The following is a 20,313-nucleotide window of genomic DNA, read 5'->3' as shown; positions in this document are numbered from 1 at the left end:
TCCGCCTCTCTCTCTCTGTCTCTCTCTCTCTCTCTCTCTCTCTCTCACTCCCTTACACGCGCACGCGCTATGGCAAGCCGTTTGCACATATATTTTTTTTTTCTAGAGCTCCAATAATTTCAAGTCATTTAGTCTCCTAATTTTTTCAGTTTCACTAGTAACAATTTTCCTGATACTATTAACTGTTTATTTGCTAGTCGCTATCCAAACAGTAAAAGGTAGTCTCCCGGCCGGCATTTTAACAATGATTTAATGCTGAAACAACATCAGGTACCAGGGTTGAATCAATGTTGAATTACCTTTCGATTTTGCAGATTGGATCAATGTTAAAATCACGATGTTGTTTCCCCGTCGTACCTTGCACCATATATAAATACACAATTGTATGTTCAATTAGATCCTAGTTTGCATTTAGATCAACACTGTACATGATAAAGGCTAAAAATCTAATGACTGGCAGCAATGGCTTTACAATCAACTGCAATAAACTACCACATGCTCAAAATTATCACAAAAGTTTTATTTTGGAAACATACTGTATAAAAAAGATGAAAAAATCCCAAACTTATTTTGCAGAGTATGCATGGATGTATTGTTAAAAACATGTAGTAGAACAATCCAAATATAATAATATTTTTGCATATAACTGCATATTTTTTGTGACACTTGCAAGATAAACCATTGTACCTTTATGACTGAAACCAGCTGATCTTTTATTTTGGTGGAAAACTACAGTCTCTGTAAAAAATATGTTTTAGTAATGTGTCTCATTACGAGAGATTTGTACATTTGTGCAGTGAAAATGTGTTGCACAGTTTGAAAAGGGAACCTTTAACCAGGGACGCTGGGGGGTGAGCGATTTCTATCGGGAACCAACCCTGACTGTGTCTTCTTTACCATGGGGAACGCAGAATGAGATTTCTACCGAAGGGGACTCTAAAATGTTAGAACCAACAGCCTTGTGCGTGTAGTGTTGTTGTGTGTCGGGTGATCCTTGAAAGTGTCCCAGCTCTTGGTCCTTTCTTACACCGTCCCCTCCACTCTCTCCCACTTGTGCACTTTCTGTACTGTCCTGTATAAAAGAACACAAAAACACCAAAAATAAATCCTCATAAAATATCAACTTTGATATTGTGAAATATATTTAACTGAAAACTGAATGCAAAATAAATCACACAATATTTTCACTTTACAGTTCAGTAACAGTGGGGCTGGAAACAAAGTAGACAACACTATTCATTAAACACTTATTTAATGTTTTCAGATGAAAGTTTACAATATTAACAAAGTATTCACAAGTAGTGTTTTCAGAGCCCCCAGTTACACTGTTTTAATCAGAACACTAGCAATACAGTGTAGTAAAACAAGTAAAATAAAATTCAGTACATTTTTATTAAACTAAGTAGAATCAAAATCTATTACAAAAGGTCAATGCATCTCTACTAGAAGTGACAGTTGCAATGTAGCAGGTGAATAAATTCTTACCAATGTTTCAAGAATAAGCTGGATTCTTGATGACTTGAAGGGGAAAGAAGAAATGGTTTACTAAAAAGTTCTTAAAAAGGAGGATTTCATTTTATACCATTTCTTTAAACCAGTGGTTCTCAAACTTTTTATACCAAGTACCACTTCAGAAAATATTTGTTATACTTTACTATTTTCAAAAGATAATAAAGATAGCGTTTTTCTTACCTCATTTTGCCAGTATGTTTGCAGGACCTCGCAGAACACATCTGACCCATCTTGTGTACACAGTTTTTGTTCTCCATTGACATGTCACGATTCAAAATCACTCAAAAAATGTATTTTAACATTCAAAAAAAATATTACTAGTAAGATAAAAACCATAAACTGCTATTGTAATTGACCTTTCAGTAAGACTTTCCCCCCCTTGCTGCCTCAGACAAATAAACAGAGATGCTAAATGTCTTACAGTTAGAGCTGTCAGTGTAAAAACCTTCTCCTAAGACGTTTTTGATCAATTTTGGACACAGAAGGACCACCTCTCATTGAGGAGCATTCAAGTGGGTCTAAAATATGACATGGAGGGATATATAAAATATTTTTAAATGAATATTGTGGGTAACAAGTTTAATTTGGAAGCAAGCTTTTACAGATCACAATGTAAGCCGGAGAAACCTCATGTTATGGTCCTCACGATTGCAGATGACAACCTTCAAGACCAACACTGTTCATGTACGACAAGGTACGATTAAATTAATTTACATTTAACCAGTTTAATATGGAGAGGCACTGATATGTAGAATTTCATTAACCTAACACTGTACATGACGTGAGAACAGTTAGCTATATATATTTGAGTGACGTGACATTCAGCCAAGTATGGTGACCCATACTCAGAATTTGTGCTCTGCATTTAACCCATCCGAAGTGCACACACACAGAGCAGTGAACACACACCCACACACTGTGAACACACACCCAGAGCAGTGGGCAGCCATTTATGCTGCTGCGCCCGGGGAGCAGTTGGGGGTTCCATGCCTTGCTCATGGCCACCTAAGTCGTGGTATTGAAAGTGGAGCGAGAACTGTACATGCACTCCCCCCACCTACAATTCCTGCCGGCCCGAGACTCGAACTCGAACTCACAACCTTTTGATTGCAAGTCCGACTCTCTAACCATTAGGCCATGACTTCCCCGTACTTTATTTGTAAATTAGCATGGACTCACTAACTTTAACTTTCGCTATAAGATCCCTAGCTGAAGCACAAGATGACATTAACGTTCTGCTGAGTTGATGAAATTTGTAACTCAATGAGTATGACAGTAGTGTTACTAAGTACTCCAGGCACATTGTTTTACCTGTTTTTGGTAGCAAAAACACCATCAAATCAATGAGAGCTTAGGATCATGCTTATGACCTCCAATTTTTCTATATGGCGCTGAAACCTAAAGATGGCCAAGTTCTGGTCACCATGCAACTGATAATTTTTTCTTTTTTTAATTAAGCATACTCACATTGGTGATTATTAAAAAAGCATGATGTGTTATTTGCGTGTTGTCGTTTTATCTGCAGGCTTTGCTCTTTTTTGACATGTTCATGTTGCATGTTCAGATATTCACACAAATATCTAAGAAATTAACATTTTGAAAAAAAAAATCTGGCAGTCTAGCAAATCACTAGTAATTAGAAAATAAGTACTAGAAGCAAAATGGTTTTAAGGAATAAATGTTAAAACTGCTTGCCACACTCACACATATTTAACAACTACCGCAGATTGATTGCAATTCTTAGCACTACCTCCGGTGGCTGTAGCGTCCCTCATGTTCACGTTTTTCACATACTGACGCTTTGTCTGTACTGAATTTACATTCCGTGCTGCTGCTTTGAGTACTTTCATCCGGCTCTAATTAATTAATCAACGTGATTAGGACATGATTTCACATGAACCATCTGAATGCGCCTCTACGGTGAAACATTTCTCCCGCCTTGAGGATCTGCATCGACGTGACGTCAGAAAAAGCGTCAAAGTGTCCTCTCTTCATCTTGCATCATGAGCTCACTATGACGTGACACTGTTGCTACTGGTAAACTAGTTGCCAGAAATGGCAGGTGTGTGTGAGGGAGAAATGTAGTCAGTAGGTATCACAAAGTACGGTATACCAAAGTAATGTAATACCAATAGAATTTCCATAAACAGTGGGCTATATGGGAAATAATGATAACCATATTCATGCACCAAGACACTTAAAATATCATGACAGAAAACATATATGTCCATGTTTTTAGTGCAGTGCATTTAATAATAATAATAATAATAACAATATAGCTATTTCTTATAAATTATACTTGCATAAACACACAGATATCATATTATAAATTTATAGCCCTTAGTGTGGAAGCTAATGATAAGTACCCAGATCAACTAATTATAATCCTGTCCTTTACCCCACCCCTATATATATATATATATATATATATATATATATATATATATATATATATATATATATATATATATAACATAATTGTTCCAATACACACAACTGATAAAATAGTCCATTTAAAAATAATTTTATGAAATAAAATGTGTGCAAGTGTTGGGCATTAAGGTTGCACTGACGTGCTTGTGTGCTCTATTAGTCCACTTAGAGGTGATCTGAATTTTGGAAATTCATTTGGGCAACAAAATTAAAACATAAATTGTTAAACATCGCCCTCTTATTAATATCTTATCATATTTTACTGTGTTGTTATACAAATAAAATGGTCAGAAATCTCAGTATATACTAAAATGATTGTGATTTTAACTGTAAAAGACTGTAAAAATGCTACAGTAAAAACCTGTTAATTGGTTAACAGTAAGTTTCTATAATATATTCGGTGAATTAATGTAATTTTACAATAAAATACTGTTAAAAATACTGTTTTTGGAAGTGAAAAAGAAAAAGTAATTGTATGTGAAAACCAGAAATTGACACTCCCAGAAATCCCTGCATGGCACTTCATATTTGATGCTTTTTTTGTTGCTGAAATAACGTGTCTTCTGTTTTTTTTTTTTTTCTTATCAGTCGTGTACATTTGGGTTTAATCTTACATGTTGTTAAATTAATGTTTATTGAATGAATGAATGAATGAATGATGCATTTATATAGCACTGTATTGTGTATTGTTGTACACCCAAAGCACTTTACAATCATGTGGGGGGTCTCTCGTCAACCACCACCAGTGTTCGGCATCCACTTGGATGATGCGATGGCAGCCACAGGACAACGGCACCAGTGCGCTCACCACACACCAGCTACAGATGGAGAGGAGAGAGAGATAGATCCAATCAAGTGGTTGGGGATGGCCATGATCGACAAAGGTCTGGGGGGCAATTTGGCCAGGACACCCCTACCCTTTGCGAGAAGTGGCATGGGATTTTTCTATGAACACAGAGAGTCAGGACCTTGGTTTAACGATTCATCCGAAAGTTATGCTTTTGACAGTATAGTGTCCCCATCACTACACTGGGGCATTAGGACCCACAAAGACCACAGGGTGAGCTCCCCCTGCTGGCCTCATTGACAACCAACAGCAACCTAGTTTTCCCAGGAGGTCTCCCATCAAGGTACTGACCAGACTCAACCCTGCTTAGCTTCAGTGGGCAACCAGTCTTGGGATGCAGGGTGATATGGCTGCAGCGCATTATTTCATTATCATGTGTGTCACCATGATGGGGTTTAGTGTTGTTTAGTGTGTGAATGAGACTGTACATCTTCTATATGTAAATATTGCCCTCCTCAGCTTGTAGAAAAGCTGTTTGTGCTGAGCTTTGGTTCATCATGTGACTTTCTCATCACCACCAGTTTTTGGTGGTTATCGGTGCATTACAATGGTTCAAAACAGATATAAGTACTTTAATATGTTGGTTTATTAATATTACATCAGGTAATTAAATATATATATTATCGTGAATTTAAAACCTAAAAAGTTGCTAACATATTTTTATGGCAAAGTTCTGGCAACCACAGTTGTGGAATTTTACTGTAAATGTAACAGATTTATTTTTTTATAATTTCAAACATGTACTGTATGAATATTTCTTTTGAAGAACATAAGATAATAATAAAAATCAATAAATTGTTATTTCAAACAAATAATGTTGTTTGATATTACATAACTGTCTGGAATACTCCATTTTAACCGGACAATTGTGACATTGAGTAGTGAAATACACTGACTGTATAAGGAATGTATGAACTATTTTCACATCCTTCATGTCTCATGTCTCTCTTTATCTTTGGATAAAAGCGTCTGCTAAATGACTAAATGTAATGCAATGTTAAACAGTAGCTCATTGGCGCCATCTTGTGACTCAAAGCGGTTGCTATGACTACTATGTTAATTTATTAAAAGACACCTTAAAAAACCTTTGATGGATGTTAGTGAGGTGCCAGTTAAAGCAATAACATCTGAAAAACAACAAACCTGCAAGATACACAAAGAAACGAGCTAGAGGAGACACCACTTGAAATATAGTATATTACCAATCTCTTCCAAGCAAACATTTAATTGCTTTATATATACTGTAAATTAATAGTGTAACAAGTGTTTGTGTTGTTACTACGCTAATCGTTTGCGCCACTAGTGGACTACTTTTCTCAGTAATGTCCATGTATTTATTTTGCCAGCCGGTCATTAATGCATAATAAACCCCTTCAGGATAATGCAAAACTCCTCTCTTCTTGTTTTGCCAGTTTATCATTTGTCTTTAAGTAATTTTATGGCCACAGTGGAGAGCATAGTTTAATTGATTTAGGATTACTACTCATCATTATCACAAAACAGATAGGCCTACCACTGTAATACCAAATGGTTTTCCCATTTAGAATCAATTCTACACCCACACAAGCATCAGTTAGCTGCTTAAACCACCATAGACAGATCCACTGCTTGTTTACATAAGATACAAACAAAGACATAGATCCTCTCGTTTTTCAAGCTCTATCTCTCAATCAGTGACTGCTTGCCATAGATGCACACATCGTCTAAAGTTCTCGAGAATTCCAACCATGAACCCAGAGCTCTTTATGAGTTTGAAGGTGACATCTGACAGGGTGACAGAAAAGAGAAAAGCATTGTCATCTCTTACGTTCAAAGAGTTTATGACATCATACCCAAGGGAAAAAGAAGTTCAAACAGACATAAGAAGGGCAGAATGATGGCAAAAAATACTAGCATAACAACAGCCCAGCATTTAAAAAGAATGTAGTCATTTATAATGGATGAGAAAGTTGTTTATCTGCTCTCTCTTGCTCATTACATTTAATGTATGTGCTAGATTGATTTTTTTAACCAATTGAAGGTCCTGCTCTACATCACACCATAGGGGTCTCAGTGGGGGTTTGAGTGTGCTCTCAAAAGCTAAGGGTTATTACAGGAGAATGAGTCAAACAACAAACAAGTCCTGTATAAATCTAAATGAACAGTATACTGAAAAATAAAATGACTATCATTGCTGTTCACTATCATATTTTTCCATCCTTCAATTTCCCTTGAAGTGCACATTGATGGGGATGTGACGCTCTACTAAGAAAAAATCTTAATTAAAAGCATAAAAAAAATACTGTAACTAGACGATTTATGCACTTTATTCGATGTCTTCTAAAGCCATGCTTTCTTTGTATGTAAAAGAGCAGGATTAACATTCTGCTAAGTATCTTCTTTTGTGATTTTCCACATTTGTTAATCAAAAAGAGCTGAAACATCATGAATGTGAGTAAACAATGAAATAATTCAGTTTTAGCTGAATTATTGCTTTAAACTTCCCAGCATTTGTCCAGAGGGTGGTGCTCATGTACAGCTCGAGTGCCCCACTTTTCAGAGCTTTCCCTCCCACGCACGTTCTTTTCCCTCTTTTTTCCACCGTCTTCAACCTAGTCATCCCCCTCTCTTTGTGTCTAATTCCCCTTTTCTCTCAGTATCACTTGAATGACAGTTGTAAGCCTCTTAGGATCTTTTCCTGCGAATGGTGGGGCTTTCTTCTCAAAGGGGAGAAAAAGAAGATTCAATCAGTGGGGACATTCGCCTCATTTCCCATTCTGTCTTTTCATTCCTCCTCTGACTCATTCTCTCCTCGATCACTTTCCAATTTAATTGCCATAGTAAATGTGAGAGAGGACTTTTCAGAGTTTGTGAAGGCCCAGGTCAGTGGATTCTCTGCAAAATATGGATGGAATTGGAACGTCTGCAGGTGTTACCTAAGAAAATCATGCATTGGCACAAAAAAAACATGGTGTGGCATTAAACACTATGAATGCCAAACCTTCCTGTTTTAAGACAAACCACAAAACAAAATAATTTACAGTAAGTTGAAGTATAATTATAAGTAACGCACATAACCATTAATGAATATAAATGAAACTCTAAATCTTGTTTCACATTAATGTTTATGAATCCTAATGCATACACACACACACACACAAACATCACACACACACACGATCAAACACTTTCCATAACCAAGACAGTAACCAGATAAGAGAAATCTTGTTAAAGGATTTAAATCTAAGCTGAGAAACCCTGTAGGGTTTACATTTTCTCTACTTTTTCTTCATTCACTTAACTATATGGTCCTTTTAACAGTATTGAAGCTCTGATTCTGAAAGAGAAGGTATTCATGTCCATTTAGAAAACCCTGAAGATGCCTTGATCACACAAACTGGACACGAAAAGTCTTTCAATGCCATTAACAATGAAATGACAAAAATACAATTCAACATACTGTAAACACTCTTTAACAGAAGACGATTTGCTGTAACGTTTATATCAGCTATGAATTTCAACATTTATGGAAGCCCGTTTCCGGTTTGATACGAACTCGCAATTTTTTTGTCAGAAATTTTTTTTCTTCTCAATTTAAACAACACTATTTTCACTTTATTTCTGCCAATTGTGAGCTTATATCCCACAACTCTGACTTTATTTCTTACAATTATGGCTTTACTGTATAACTCGTACTTGCATGTTTATATTATGCAATTCTGAGAAAAAAAAAAAAAAGAGTCAGAATTGCCAAATGTAACCTCAAAACTGCAAGAAAAAAAGTCAAAATTGTGAGATAAAAAGTCGCAATTACCTTATATAGCTTATATTCTCTTATATGTATTTATGAAAAGTTCTGATTAATACAATAATAATTCAATAACTGAATAAATATTCAGATTACTTGAAACTGCAATCTTGGTTTAGTCTGGTTATGCCAATTGATTTAATGGGTTTACCTGACATATACTGTACACAATCAAAACATGAGCACAGATTGATAATAATAATAATAATAATAGAATATTCTAATAGACATTCTTAAAGGGATAGTTCACTTTAAAATTCAATTTTGGTATGTTTTAGCTTACCTCAAGAGCATCCAAGATGTAGGTGTCTATTTTGATATTTTTAGATCAAACCGTTCAAACTTGTCTGTGACTCACATAATGCAAGTCTATGGTCACCACCTCAAAGAGCATGCACAGAGAAGTCCAAATAAAACAAGGACACTTTGATGGCCTAAGATACGAAATGAGTGGTTTGCGTGAGAAAACTAACAGTATTTATATTGTTTTTACCTCTTGTACACATCCACTTCCAAGTGATCTGAGGGCGCGCGTGCTGGTGTGTGACGTGTGCGCGCATTCTGGCTTACAGTGCGTTCACACCGCCGGCGCTGAGAGCATCAAAAATCGCTCTTGCCGCTCTGCTCATGACGCTGCAGAAAGATTTGTGAGCGCTCAGATGCTCTGACGTAGATCGAATGCTTGTTTTGTATTTAAATTGTCCCCAAAGCAAACAAGCTTGTTGATCTCGTGCAGACTAACCACAAGGAGGATAACGTTAGAAGTTAACCTCATTAAATATTGTTGTGGACGAAGTATTAAGATCCTTTACCTAATAATGTATAAAACACTGTAAAAATACTCTGATGCAAGTAAAAGTCTTGCATTGAAAATGCTACTTAAGTAAATATAATCAAGTATAAGCATAACAGGGACATTTGTTTAAAAGTAAACTGGGACTACAGTATTATTATATATATAGATCATTAAATTGTTATTCCTATAACGTTACTGCACATCAGCAACTCACCAGGAAAAGGAACAATCTCAGACACCTTGGTCCATGTATCACTTTTAATTAATTTTTTTTTATGTCCCTGTATGCAAACAGGGACACATTATAGATTATTGCAAATGCGCAACAGCAATAATCAACCTATCCTCCATTGTGCTCGGGAACTAATGTGGTCGGAGCTGCGTTCTCTGGAATCCTCTCAAGGGGTGGACTTCTACGTTCTGATTGGTTGCTGCCCAGCTGCGTCATAGCTCATTACCATAAAGTTGCCTTGATTTCAACTATAGCGGCAGTCAGTAACTGCTAAGAGACTGAGGTAGTAAATGATGACGCGTTTCCACTGCAATTCCTGGTGATTTATTGTAACATTGAATAATAGTAAAGTAAACAAAACAATGAAATAAAATTAAATAAAATAAAATTAAATGAAAACGGTCAACAGAAAGTGAGCGTCCCAGCTACTCACCCCCTTCCTACCTCCTAACCACACGCAAACTAACAGATAATATGCACCGGTGTCAAGTGACATCACAAATTGAAAGTGAATTTAAAAATAAAAGACATCAATCCAAACCTGGCACCTACATCAACTCTCCTCGATGCTCTCAATGGCCAAGTAGCGCTGCGCCGCGCCGCGCCGCTCCTCACCGCTGCTCAGCACCAGCTTACATTGAAAATGAATGACTTCTGGCCACTTTGACGCGGCGGTGTGAATGCACAGTTAGTCTGCGCAAGGGCCGGAAGTGATCTCTCACGTGTACGTCACTCGTTTACACAGATTTCCGAAATGTTGCCTTTCACTGTGAAGATCTAAACATATTTAGACATACAGGAAATTGCAATGGAAGACGATTTCGATATATCAACAGACAGCTGCTTCTTTGAAAAGTTTTTTTCACAACCATATTTATTTAAACCAGAATACACCGATCAAGTACTCAGAGCGATGGAGGAAGCATTCGCTGCAGCAGCACGTCTTAAAGCCTCAGAGAGACAGAGATCTCTTCTCTTGGTGGTGTTTTAGTAGCAAGTGTTGTGAGATGCCAACAGAAGTGGAGAGCATATGTTGTCACGAATGGAACATAGCAATGCCACAACTACAAGACGACAACAAGGACATCACACACCTGCCTGACTGAAGATCCTGAGTTTTCTCCGCTGTTGAGCCGCAGCGGTTTGCATGTTGTGTTTAGTTTGCCATGTATAAACTGGAGGCGACGTCCAATGCCAGAGGGACCCAATGGCACGCTGTCAATAGAGTGAGTAATGTGTTGTATTTTTATTATTATTGTAATAATTATAGGGTGCATTATAAACCAATTTATTAATTACAATTACTGCATTATATTTCAGACAGTGCAGATTGGTGGCGTATCGTGTGGTAAACAGTAAACAATGAGTGACGTACACGCACAAGAGATCACTTCCGGCGCTTGAGCAGACTAAGCCAGAACGCGCGCACACGTCACACACAGATCAGTTGGACGTGATTGTGTACAACTATATAAATACTGTTCGTTTTCTCATTTCGTGTCTTAGGCCTGGTTCACACGGGACGATTTTAAAATTGTCGGCAGATTTTCCAAACCTGAGAGACCCCACACACGGCGATAAAAAATCACGGGTCTAACAGTTTTGGTCGCTCCGTGTGTGGTGTGCAGCCACACGGCAATATCAACACATCACACACGAACCGATTTGACTCCCGAGCATTCCCAGGTCAGACGGGAAATCTCGCAAAATCCCTCGAGATCAAACGTGACTTTAGAGTAAACAATCATGGCGGACAAAGAGGATGCAGTGGCCATTGTTTGTGCTTTGTTTTTAACGGGGAAAAAACATAAGAAAAATAAGAAAAGGCGATGGTCAAAGAGGTGGAGACGACGCGAGCATGGACTATACTTGCTATATCATGATATGGAGATAAGTTGTTGTTTTATCTCATAGAAATGTTGTTACGTACTACACAGATTAATAACCGTTGAAATAAACGTTCATATATTAGTTTCCATGTACTCTGGTGGACTGCAGTTGTGGATGTAGTTATGCCCATCGACTTTATTTGTATTTGTTATATTATATACGCCGGCTGTTTTGATTTTGTTTCCCGGTACTATCACTGCCTCGTCACCTCGCTTTCTGATTGGCTACACGCCACAGTCCACAGGCTGCGTGATTGTTTGTCCTCGGGGGACACCACACACGAGAAGAAATCGGGCAAAATAAATCCAACATGTTGGATATCCCCGATTTGAGATCGGAGCGGTCCCGACATTCTTCCGAGCAGAGGAGATTAGTCTTAACACACCACACACGGCAGGAATATTTGATCAGATTATTTTACGATAATCGGAGCATCCTAAGATTGTCGGAAGGGCTGAATCGGGGCTAAAATCGGCCCAATCATCCTGCCGTGTGAACCAGCCTTTAGGCCATCATTGTGTACTTATGTTTAATTTGGACTTCTCTGTGCATGCTCTTTGAGGTGGTGACCATAGACCTCCATTATATGAGTCACAGACAAGTTTGAACGGTTTGACCTAATAACATCAAAATGGAAGCTACTGCGGAAACAAAGACACCTACATATTGGATGCCCTTGAGGTAAGCTGAAACATATCAAAATGTAATTTCAAAGTGAACTATCCCTTTAAAGAATACAGCCAATGTTTACATGTTCATAGTTCTGAATAATGCAGAAATAGCTGTCTTATTCAGATTACCAGGAAATAAAATAGTCCAGTTTAGTCCGTTAAAGTCAATGGGTTCATATGAAACATATTGTACACAGTCAGAACATGACCACAGTTTGATAATAAATGGGATATTCTTTATTATACAAATGCAGTCAGTGAGAATCCCTCTTAAGTTGATATGGAGGAGAGCTAATGGATTAACTATATGTCTTCATATGAGACACATTAAACGGGTCAAACTTTGAAATGATTAACAGCCATTTTAAACAATCCACATGTGGGGGACACTAAAAATATAACAAGGAAATTATGATTCAGTCTATCCTTCAAACAAAAATGTTTCTAGTTACTGACAAGTACACTATAAGAACTCTATCTTAATTTATGGGGCTCTACTGGGATTCCTAGTCTGGGAACCATACACTGTAACTGATTTTTGTAATTTGAACAGTATTTTACTGTAATATGTACAGTATAATACTGTTAAATGTGCCAACAGTATAATACTGTAAATAGCAAAGGATTATGGGAAAATATAAGTTTAGTACTGTAATTATTCTCTACTGTAAATCGATTTACAGTAGCGACAATGGCCGCGAAAAAACTGACCAATGACAACGGAGACTTCTTTTCAACGGTTTTTTTTTTTTCGGTTGGTTGGGACCACTGAGGAAACACTGAACAAAAAGGTTAGTATTGTTTCTGTAATTATTTTATTTAAAACCGAGATATTTTCAAATGCAGTCACTTATTAACAGCAACCTAACAAGAACCAGTGTTGCAAATTGAGTCAGTTGTGAGGACAATATTCCTGTAGTCAAGACTTTTTTTCTGCCTGTTTGTCAAGGCCTGAGGTAATGTTACAATTGTTACTGCCGTTATCATTATGACAACTTCAACGGGGTGAATAAAGTTTACATTGACTGATATTTAGTGACACAGAAACAAAATAAGCTTTTTTTTAATGCGCCTCTGCCTCTTTAATGTAAATTAGCTAAGCAGGAGGACTCTTTGGAAACTTTACGTTAACAGCAAACTATCTTGAAGTACAAAAAGAAAACGTGAGGCAACACGAAAGACGGAGGTTGTATAACAGTATTTTGAAGTGAATATTTCGTTTTCATTTAGTTTTTTTGCTGTTAGAACCGCGGAACGTCGGAGGTTTGGAGTTGCTTGGAGTTCTTTTCTGGCGGTTACCGTCATCTGAAGAAACTGGTAAGCTAACAATAATTCAATGAGGAAAAGCTGGTGATTATTATACCAACGTTGACTCTTATATTAAAACGTTAACATAATCTGAAAACTGTCATTTCTATCTTTAACATACTGTTTAAAAAAGCAGCAGTCAAGATGGTTGCGCAGTTTTGTGTGCGAACACTGCAAGTTATCTGTGCGCGAACGCATTACAGATTTTACCACCGTATCATAATGCATAGGAACCTGTCTAATTTTAGGTTCAATGGTGGTTTGCCGACTTGTCCTTGTAGTTTTCAGATTCTGTCTGCACTAAAGTCACACATGCTTCGTAAGCACACACAACCAAATAAGGTTAACAGCAGACCTGCTCAAACGGATGCTGTGATTTGTCAGGTTGTGGCATGCGAGCATACTGTACATCCCCAAATTTTCCTAGCTTCTGCGTCCATTTAAATTGGCATATAAGAGATGGGGAAAACGTTACCTGCCCCTTTTTTTCATGTAAAATCATCTTTCACATCTCACATAAGCAGAAAACACAGAGAATCTTTGGAGAACCCTGTAATAATAGATGCTGATGCATCAAACTGTAGACATGACAGTGACATCCATGATGACATTGTTGTGCATTCTGAGGTTGATGATAATTGCAATGATAAAGACGAGCATCCGACGAGCTGGATGGCGCCTTGAATGGCAGACACTGCCGTTGGTGTATGAATGAGTGAGTGGATGGGTGAATGTGAGGCAGCTTGTAAAGCGCTTTGGATGGCCATGTGGTCTGTTGAAAGCGCTATATAAATGCAGTCCATTTACCATTTTAAAGACACATTTTTGACAGAAGACATATTTCAAGAGGAATTTTAATTATGTGGCACCTGAACAGGTGTATCTAGGTAAAAATTCCAAAGGAAAGGACTGCTTTTTGCAGGATGTTCCAGTAAATGAGACCCTCAAAGCACTTTTGAGCCCTTGAGTCAGTCAAAGCACAGTACATTGATGCAAAGACACACAGATCAGATGACCCACATTTACTGGAGGATGTAAGAGATGGCAGGATTATAGTTTCTTAAGACATTTCTAAAAGACTATTACTGTTTTTGTATTCATATGTCATGCATTTGAGGTACACTTTAATTTTCATCATTATTTATTATCAAACTTCTATTTTGCAAGATAGGCAGACATAGATATCACAAAGTGACATATGCTTATAAAGCACATTGAGAAGTATTTTAAAACAAGATGCAAGTATGTTCTCTATATATGTAATTAATTTCTCCCAACCTTTTGTTAATTGCTCTACTTTTAGGTCACTGCAACTCCAGCAGATGCAGAGAGAAGCCTCTCTCTGCCCAGTACCCCAAGACTGATTGCACTTGGTAAGTCTATTAAAAAGCTTTTTTGATACTACGGATGAGATTAAAGTTGGTCAACATCTACCAGCAGACAGATACCCGAGAGCTGACTGAATGTCTGCTCTTGTGTCAACACAACATGCATGCATCGCGGTGCTCTTGTGAACACGTGTTGAAGATTAATATTTTGTAAATAAAGTGGTAAATTATGTTTAATTATTTTAGGCAGCAGCCAATCCAAATATGATGTAGTTTTTTTAAGTTATGTACATTTTGGAACTTTTTATTTAGGAAAAAAAAAGGTGCTTTCCACATGGAATGCAAAGAATTTAAAGCTCAATATCTCAAAACTGCTCACAACGCAGATAGAACCTTATAATTCCAAGGGGACGATATGTTGACTTTCTGCTCAAGAAACATTTAAATTAAAATTAAAAACAATAATTTTAATTTGACGCGTGTGAGACACTGCAAAAGACTTGAGTGTAGTAGTCATATGTCTTTCTCTAGCACATTTTAAACAAGTAAAATATCCATTTTCAACTTTACATACACATCATGACATGACATTGTGTATGTGAGTGAGTGTCTGGCGCAAGTGATTTTCATGTTAAAGGGATAGTTCACTCAAAAATCTAAATTATGTAATTAATAACTTACCCTCATGTCATTCCAAACCCGTGAGACCTCCGTTTATCTTCAGAACACAGTTTAAGATATTTTAGATTTAGTCCGAGAGCTCTCAGTCCCTCCATTGAAGCTGTGTGTACGGTCTACTGTCCATGTCCAGAAAGGTAAGAAAAACATCATCAAAGTAGTCCATGTGACATCAGAGGGTCAGTTAGAATATTCTGAAGCATCGAATATACATTTTGGTCCAAAAATAGCAAAAACTACGACTTTATTCAGCATTGTCTTCTCTTCCGTGTCTGTTGTGAGAGAGTTCAAATCAAAGCAGTTTGTGATATCCGGTTCGCGAACTAATCATTCGATGTAACCAGATCTTTCTGAACCAGCTCACCAGATCGAACTGAATCTTTTAAATGGTTCCAATATGAATAATCCACAAATAACTTAAGCTGTTCACTTTTTTAATGTGGCTGACACTCCCTCTGAGTTCAAACAAACCAATATCCCGGAGTAATGCATGCACTCAAACAGTACACTGACTGAACTGCTGTGAAGAGAGAACTGAAGATGTTTTAAAATTAATTTAGAACAGTTAGAAAATGATTTTACATAAAATAGAATAAAAAAACTGTGAAAATATAGTGCAATCAGTTCGGACATTGCACAGTGCTCATTCAATAAATGCACAGCTAAACAGATTAGTTTTAAGTCTAGATTTAAATGTGACTAGTGTTTTAGCACATCTGATCTCTTCTGGAAGCTGATTCCAACTGCGGGCAGCATAGTAACTAAAGGCAGACGCCCCTTGTTTTGTGTGAACCCGTGGTATTTCTAACTCACTCGATCCTAGTGATCTGAGTGCTCTGTTAGGCTTCTATTCAGTGAGCATATCTTATATATATTTCGGTCCTAGGTCATTTAGTTACTTATATACGAGTAAAAGTACTTAAAAATCAATCCTAAATGTAACTGGAAGCCAGTGTAAGGACCTGAGGACTGGTGTGATATGCTCAGATTTTCTGGTTCTACTCAGAATCCTTGCAGGTTTTGGATGAGCTGCAGCTGTCTACTGGTCTTTTTTTTTTTTTCACTAAACTGCAGTGTTTTGAACTCTCTCACAACAGACACCGAAGAGAAGACAATGCTGAATAAAGTCGTAGTTTTTGCTATTTTTGGACCAAAAAGTATTTTTGATGCTTCAAAAAATTCTAACTGACCCTCTGATGTCACACGGACTACTTTGATGATGTTTTTCTTACCTTTCTGCTTCAATGGAGGGACTGAGAGCTCTCTGCCTTAATCTAAAATATCTTAAACTGTGTTCCAAAGATAAACTGAGGTCTCACAGGTTTGGAACAAAATGAGGGTGAGTTATTAATTACATAATTAAAATTTTTGGGTGAACCATCCCTTTAAGTCAATGCAAAGACACCATTTACGTGCATCTGGAGGTCCTGCGGCACAAGGCGTTTAGCACGGTACGGACGCGCGAATGAGGCGAACTGAGCGTCTGGCGCGATATGTGCGAGTGATTCAAGGGTGAGAGCGTGAAGAGAGAAAGATAATTCTGATTAGTCCTGAGGATATATCATGTTTAGGCTAAAAATAGGTTCAGCGCTTATCGCGGTTTGGAAAGAACCTGCATCTTGCAGTACATTTTAAACATGGAAATATAGCGATTTGGCAAGAACCTTGATGGAGCAGCAAATAGGGTCAGTACAGAGCAAAATTACAAAACATTGCAAAATTACAAAAACATTTTATGGCATTTATCACGTTTTGGAAAAGAGCTTTTCATATATAAATTTTGACTTGACTGACTTATAGGGTTGTCATCCGTCCCTTGAAATACGGAATCGTCCCGCATTTGAGAATAAAATAGCGCGTCCCATTTTGAATCAATACTGGACGTGGTTTGTCCCGTATTTTCTGAGTTGTCTTCAATGCAGCATCTCATGCAGATCATCCCACCGGCATTCTGTGAAGACTCGTCCTATTCTGCCCCTGATTGGGTAAAACTCACTGCCATCATTGGATTGATTGGTTTGTTTCAGGTTCACAGCCAATCAGAGTCAGTGGAGGGCGGGTCTCTTGGCAGAGAGTCGATTTGAAAGAATGGTGGAAGCTGCACCAGATTACTTTTTAAACACATTTTAAAGTTTTACCGATTTGTTTATTACGGTTAAGGTGTACAGTCAGACACATAAGCATTATTTTAATAAGAGATAAGAGAGATATATTTAATAATTAAAATACAGTGCCTATGTGAAGCAAATAAACAACTTAACTAATTTAAACGATTGCATTCTTTAATAGGCTACAGTACAATTAAGAATAGACTATATAAAATAGATTAACTTACCAATAATTAAAAGAAAATAACAATAATTGTGTGTTTTACATGAATTTAGAAATGTTTGTAGATCAGTTATTTATTATGTGGTTTCACTGTTTGGATGGTGTTACTGTCTGCAAACAGTGACAAATATTTTATCCAAAATCTGTGTTCACGCCACCTTATACAATTACTAAAGTTCATTAGCAATTTTTATGAAAACATGTTTTAAGTTGTGATTTACCCTTATTTTTCTGTATTGAAGGTGGCAACCCTACTGACGATTTAAGATTCAAAATCTCTTCAATACAAAAACATTCCCTGTGTGAGTTCCTTTGTTTAACACGAATGTCCACTCGATTGCTAATGTGACATTGATTTATACAACAGTTCAACAAACGAAAGGTATTAATATTAAGTGATGTTCATTTTAAACACAGTAATAGTCAGTATTTTTCAATACAAAAAATAGCTCCAACGAAAGCTACTGCAGAACAGCACCACACAGCAGTGTTTGTGAATGAATCTGCGGCTTTGAATAAATTAAGAGAGCCAATAATTCAATGATTCATTGATAATTACAGCCATTTGCTTCCTTACTGAATGAATGAATGCCTCACAAATAAAGATAGTGACTTGTTGCGACGTACTGGGGGTTTTAATTTAATATTTAAAGCATCACTTTGTTTTTACCATCATTGCATATTTCTCTATTGAATTTTTTATATTTTTTATTTAAAGCATTATTTATTTTATAAAAGTATTTGTAAATGTAAAAAAAGCAAATATTAGGAGCAAATATTGTCCCTTAGTGAAAAAGGTGTAACTGCAGAGAGGGGTTACGCAGATGGATGTTAAAAGCCTCATGGGGTACTACTCTAAAAAGTTTGAGAACCAGAGCCTAGAGACATCACATCCCAGCATCAACATTCCCAATAAATTATCTAAATTCCCAAACCACTGTTAATTTAAACAGAAAAGCAAAAATAGACTACTATGTTTGATTTGGCATGGCAGAAAGCACGCAAAGAGCTGTCTCTTTATAATCACTAAAAAGTGTCCCTCATTTTAATTGCAACCTCACAAAGGTTCATGATAATCTGTCTAATCTGTTCATAATCTGTCTACAATGTATAATTAATTATTTATTTATATAGTACATATTGCTTTTATTAACATAAAACTGCATACAGCACCATGTTATGACTGTTGGGAAATCAGTGGTTTGATTAATGTGTTTTTTCTTGTGCTTGCAGGTTCATTCTGAGAATAAACCCTGATGGCACCAAATGCCTAAATCACAAAATCAAAATCACAGATCAGCCGGGCATCTGGAAAAAGGGTGCAGAGAAAAATCGCCAGCCTGAATCCTCTTGTGACATCTTTCATCAGAGAGCTTGTTGAATTCGATTGGCCAAATTATTGAAAGAAAACACGACTAAAACATGTTTTTACTGTTTGATTTGTTCTGCTTTTCAGAATGTTTTTCAGAAATTTTTAGCCATGTTACAAATACACAGGATGAATTCAAACACATTTGTAGAATGTACTTTTTAAAGTAAATGTTAAATAATGAAATAGTTAAACAATGAAACAGCACATTTTAATGACAAATGTTCATGAGAACTTATGCATTTTTGGGGGAGTAAAAAACGTATAGTTTACAGCTAGTGGTTTTTCATTCGTTAAACATCAGTTACTCCTGTTGTTAATTTCATTAATTGGTTCGTCTTTTTATACTCTGTGTTTGGTTTTGTTGCTTTGTTTTCTGAGTATTTTGAGTTCTATATTAAATAAAACTTTGACTGCTGCGATTAGATCAGTTTCATCCAACTTTATTGCAACCTTACCAGTGACATGTAGATTAAAATTTTATTAATTTTGTAACAATAAAGCAAATGAAGCTAGACCCAAATCTACAAAAAAAGTGAGTAATATGAAATCAATTCTAGTACTGTAAATAAAAATACAGTACTTGTACTGTAAATAATAATACAATATACAGTATTATTACTGCATATTAAAATACAGTACTTGTACTGTAATTGAAAAATACAGTACTCATACTGTAAATAGTAATACAGTATGCATTATTATTACTGTACATGGAATTACAGTAATGATACTGTAAACTATTTTACAGTAAGTTACTGGCATCCAGCTGCCAGTAAGTTACTGTAAAATTTACAGCAACCTTTTTACAGTGTAGTCAAATTTGTGAAAACAGTTAATTTGTTGTGAAATGAGGGAGTACATGTGACCCTAATCTGAGTTTGGGCGGACAGCAGGGGCTTCCTAATGTGCTGGCAGGAGACATAATGTCCTTTGGGTGTTTTTATTTAAAAAAAATTTTAACAGGAGCCCCAGGGCCTGGTCAGGAGAGAATGAATGTGGAACGAGCTGCAGTTTCACAACATTTTCATTCGGCAATTAATTATCACATTTGATTCGATTAGAGAAAACTCCTTTCAGCAAATCTCCTTTACATTCAGGTGCAACTTTGTTATGACAGTTGGTAACACA

At 36.7% G+C, this 20,313-nt stretch overlaps 1 long non-coding RNA gene across 1 annotated transcript; it reads left to right on the top strand.

Annotated features, from left to right (window-relative positions):
- The first annotated feature begins 13,089 nt into the window (after positions 1-13,089).
- Positions 13,090-19,979, top strand: LOC127966725 (uncharacterized). Its single transcript, XR_008155682.1, has 3 exons — positions 13,090-13,485; positions 14,780-14,849; positions 19,047-19,979. It is a non-coding gene; the product is annotated as an uncharacterized LOC127966725 (long non-coding RNA).
- The last annotated feature ends 334 nt before the right edge of the window (positions 19,980-20,313 follow it).

This window comes from Carassius gibelio, chromosome B10 (genome assembly GCF_023724105.1).
Source record: "Carassius gibelio isolate Cgi1373 ecotype wild population from Czech Republic chromosome B10, carGib1.2-hapl.c, whole genome shotgun sequence".
Taxonomy (NCBI): Eukaryota; Metazoa; Chordata; class Actinopteri; order Cypriniformes; family Cyprinidae; genus Carassius; species Carassius gibelio.
The sequence above is the reverse complement of the archived record's forward strand: the minus strand, read 5'-3'. Positions and strand labels throughout refer to the sequence as shown.